This window comes from Parambassis ranga, unplaced genomic scaffold, assembly GCF_900634625.1.
Source record: "Parambassis ranga unplaced genomic scaffold, fParRan2.1 scaffold_223_arrow_ctg1, whole genome shotgun sequence".
Lineage (NCBI taxonomy): Eukaryota > Metazoa > Chordata > Actinopteri > Ambassidae > Parambassis > Parambassis ranga.
Genome location: NW_021144771.1, coordinates 27,501 through 32,543, shown reverse-complemented (window position 1 = coordinate 32,543; position 5,043 = coordinate 27,501). Strand labels below are relative to the sequence as shown.

Below are 5,043 nucleotides of genomic sequence, written 5' to 3'. Positions count from 1 at the left end.
CAAAGAACCAGCAGGGTCCAGAAGAAGAAGGATGACAGATGAGCGGCATCCCTTTATTCTCTCCACCTGGATTACAACCACAGCCAGGACCTGAAGAGACACAGAAACAAAACATTACCAGGTAGGTCCGACCTGTCACATCATGAAGATATGATGTACCAGAGTCAGGCTCCGGATCAGGGGACCCAGCAGGATGAGCAGGTGATTGTGAATCTCTCTCTTCACCAGGATGTAAAACATCTCCAGAAGATGGAAGGTTGCCAGACTGAGACCCAAGAGCTACAACAGATATTAGGTCAGGCTGAAAACCATGTACTCGTGAATGAAACCAGAGCCCACAGAGATCAGGATACCACGGTGTCTATATTTGCATGATGTCAGAGCAAGTGGGAGCTAGTTAGACAGAAATCCAACAAGCTGCTTTATGCCTACATTGTTGTGATTGATCAAAGCCGATCGGGTTCTGTTTTTCTTACCGTCTTGGTGCAACACAGTTTGGACAACAGGATGATGCCTCTCTGTGGGCGGAACTGGAGGTAGAGCAGGTACACAGGAGACCAGATCCACAGGTAAATGCAGGGGAACCACACTAGTACAGTCTGCTGGAAACACTGGGTGAGGTTGGTCTGGAGGTGTACCATGTAAGGTTCCAGTCCTAAAGCCACAAATCTTCAGTTACAGACACAGCTGATACAGGTAGGTAATAATCTGCCCTGCTTTGGATTTTGTGTTAGAGCCTCACCCAGAGAGGATCCAGACCACTGCCGCTGCATAAACTCCATTTGCAGAACTTTTTTCTCCAGTTTTCTTCGGTCCTCCTCTTCGTGTGTGGTGAGCTTGTGGTGGATTCTCCGTCACATACAAACACTTGTCTGAGAAAACTCTCAACATCTGCCCCTCTCCTCCCTGTTCTTAACTATCATACTGCAGTTACTAGCTTACCTATACTCTAATACTAGTAATATTTAAGAAAAGAATTCAAGCTCTTGAATGAAAATGACCTGGATGACCAAGAATCAACAAACAGACTAACATTAACTAATTTACTCCACCTGAAGGAAATCTACAGGGAGTGTCTTGATGAAGATTCTCAGTCATCCAGGTCATAATACGTCAAACTGATGACAACACTGAGACAGAGACTGGTTCGCCCGAAGGATCAGACTCCCAGGGGAGAAACACAGCATGTGACATATGCAGTCCACTGCAGTGAGGAATGCTCTGATCTGTACATTGGAGAAACTAAACAACCACTCCGCAGAAGAATGGCTCAGCACAGGAGAGCCACCTCCTCAGGACAAGACTCAGCTGTTCACCTCCACCTCAGAGATAAAGGACACTCCTTTGAGGACAACAATGTCCACGTTTTAGACAGGGAGGAAAGGTGGTTTGAAAGAGGAGTCAGGAAGCATCTATGTGAAGCTGGAAAAACCTTCCCTTAACAGAGGTGGAGTCCTCAGACATCATCTTCTACCACATACAGCAGCTTCACTCCAAGTCACATGATCACAGCAAGGACCATGGACTGTCCACCTGTCCCCCCTCCAGCAGACTCATAGTCGTTAGCCAGTCGTTAGGCACACCTGGCCCAGTCAGCCAGATCATCACAGGTAACCATGGAAACATTTAGTGCTATTGTTTGTAGGTTTGACCCAGACCCTGATTGGCCAGTAGCCTGGGTTTTCTGCTATCTGCTGCAGCACCAGGTTACCATGGCAATGTAAACTGATGTTATACCCCCACCATCAACAGTCTGTCCTCTTTCACAGTTCTAGATAGCTAATAGTATTTCTTTGTGGTTTTGCAGCAGCTCCATGTTTCTGACAGCTGTGAACAGTCTGCTCAGTTAGTGCACACACTTCATTCCAGAGGTACACAACAAGGCATCTGGACCAGTCTAGTACACAATACAATATAAACATAATATAAATAAAACAAAAACAATATACAATATACGATACAACTGTTAAAAATAAATCAATGTTAATTCCACACTTTATGAAATTTTATTCAAAAAACTGAAATTTTTTTTTAAAAAGTCTAAAACACAAATTTGTATGACATCACTGGTGACATCACTCAGACAGCCACAGTTTGAAGGTTCGGTCGTAGGAGCAAGTGGCGATGAGCTTCCCATCAGGTGATACGTCAACACCCACCTGAAAAACAAACAAACTGTTGAGATTAACGCTGCTGTCTCCCACCAACAGCAGCAGCACTCATGGACTAATCAACAAAGCAGCACCTTCCCCTCATGTCCAGCAAGTGTTTTCAGTGGCGTCCACCCTGGGTGACTCCAAACCTTTGCCGTATTGTCATATGCGCCAGTCAAGAGGAAGTGACCATCTGTTGCTGTACAGACAGGAAATTATGTTGCAGTCAAATTAAAAACAAAAAGACAAAGGGTAGAACTGTTCTGATTCTTTTTACGTTGAAAGCGGACAGCAGACAGCAGGTTCTGGTGGGCAGGAACCGTGTACAGGCACTTCCTGTTTCTTAGCTCCCAAACCTTACATGTGTTATCCCCACTTCCTGTGGCCAAGTGATACCTGCCAGCAGACAGTCGGATTTTAGCAACAACAGCATGAACATGATGTTACTGTGTGCGTGCTCATGTCTGATTGCCTAACCCATTAGGAGAGAAGTGCAGGCTGTAGATCTCCTTCAGGTGTCCCTCCAGGAAAACCACACAGCGTCCTGTCCGCAGGTCCCACACTCGGCCGAATGCATCCAGCCCCCTGAAAGCCAACAATCAGACAGCCGATTGGTTTAAGGGCATTAGGAAGAGGCATAAACGGTAGTGCAGTCAGACATGTAGCAAGAGTTGTAGTACAGAGAATATTTACCCAGTAGCAACCAGCGAGCCGTCGGGGTGAAAGCTCAGGTCATGGACCCCTTTACTGTGACCTTCCTGATGAAGGATTTCCTCCTGCACCTCCAGATCCCACAGACGCCACGAGTTATCATAACTGTACACAAACAGCTGATCAGTACACTCAACACACAGTACTAGCACCCACAGAGTACGAGTGCTCACCAGGTTGTTCCAAGGAACCTTCCAGAAGGATGCCAGGCTACGCGAGACACTCGATCACTGTGACCTTCAATGTCTGCCACAGGCTCGTCACTATTGCAACCAGAGACATACAAACACAAAGTCAGTGACGTCCTTCTCTTCCTGTGAACCTGCTCCCCTATCTCCTCTTCGTCCTACCTCTCCAGGTTCCACAGCTTCACAGATCCATCAGCAGCACACGAGGCTAAATTGACATCTGCTTGGTCAAGAGAGACTCCGGCCTCGGGCGGAAGAAACTGCACCCACATTGGTGTTGTGTCCTTGAACCAATCGACAGTAAGCAAGCTACACTTAACACCAGTCATAGCTTCAGTAAATATGCATTTATTAAATAGGCACAAAGACAAAGAGGTTTAAAATGATTGATAATAAACAGATTACATTCTGTAATGAAGTCGTGTGAATCTCCACCCACCTCTGAGTGTTCGAATGAGGGTGCAGTCAGGGACGGACCACAGCTTGCAGAGACCACTCCTGGAGGGGTATTAGTATGTTAGCATTAACTTCAATAAAAGGTTTCCATGTGTAATTCAAGCAGTGCGTGACTACCAGTAAGCTAAACAATGATACAAAACTGTGGTTGCAGCCATCTATGCTAATGCTAATTCTGTTCAAATGCTAACTGAGCAAGTGGGGCTTGGTACCATGACGCGGTGGCCAACATTTTGGAGTCGGGGCTGAAGTGACAGAAGCTAATTGGCCGATCATCACCAATCTGACTGCAGAAGTTGTTCAGATTCTGCAGAAAAAGAAGTTGTAAGTTAGTGCTGGGATGACATGAGATTCATCAGTCACAACACTCTCTGTTCTCAGAGTGCAGGTTTGTTTGTGGTTACAGCCTGGCGGTGCCTACAGTCCTTTCGTTTATAGTAAAATGGCATCTCACCCGCAGGCTCTTGTGCAGCTCCTGTTGACGGACCACCTTAGTCGCCTCAGCAACATCTTTCTGAATGCGTGCAGCCTCCAGGCGCCTCATCGCCCTGATAGACCAAATACAGCAAACAATAATTAATGTTATGGTGACGGTTGATGCATTCATTATGGTGAAGTAAAAAATTCAGCTGACAACCAAGACGTCCTAATTGATCAAGGAAACTCTCTCACCGTGGGAGAGAGTATCTGGCCAACCAGAGGCGAGCATTCTTTAGGGTGGCAGAGCCTTCGTGGTACCATGTCTGCTGGCACTGTGGTTGTTTAGAGAGAAAGGGCATTCATTGTTGTGATTCAATGTTTAACACATGATGACGTTTGTTTTTCATTAAGCTCCTTCACTGTGGTCACATTCTGTAGCTCTTTAGCTGCACATAAAGGTTTGGGGTGTGTACTAACCTCATCACGTGACCTTTTGGCTCTCTCTTCATCTTTCTGGACTCTTCAGAGCATCAGGACCGACCACGGACAGAACACTGCGCAGTCTGAACAGAACCATAACTACACATTAACAGACGATGTTTTTCACATTTTCAATTAATGTGTGATTTCTCTCACCTCTCACCGTCGGTCAGCTGGCCCTCCCCGAACAACGTGATTGGCTCTCCAGTGCTCGTAGGCCAGCCTTCACTTCAGCATCATCAGTAGAAACCGTGATCTGTCGCGCTCATCCGCCGGCGTTCAAACTCGGCAAGTGCTTCCTGCTGCCGCTCGCTGACCCGCTCCTCCATCTCCAGTGTCTCCCCTGCATGGCATCACAGGAAACAGTCAGAAGACACCAACACACTGTTGTTGTTTACAGCATGTGACCCACCTGATGAGATGTTTATGTTTCCCGCCTCAATCCCTGCCTTAACAGCATCACTTCCTGTCACCATGCTGCTCGCCATCTCAGCATTTAGACGCTCTCTCTCTTTCCTCCTCCAGACTCCCATAGAAAACCCGACTCTTCTTAACAGCAGGTGCCACATCCTCGTCATCAGACATTGTTATTCACTTTTTTGTCTGTTGGGAAAAAAACAATGGAGGAAAAGATA

General features: G+C 46.6%; 1 pseudogene; it reads right to left on the bottom strand.

Annotated features, from left to right (window-relative positions):
• Window positions 1-2,075: 2,075 nt before the first annotated feature.
• On the bottom strand, window positions 2,076-5,006 carry LOC114430250 (U4/U6 small nuclear ribonucleoprotein Prp4-like; annotated as a pseudogene).
• Window positions 5,007-5,043: the final 37 nt, after the last annotated feature.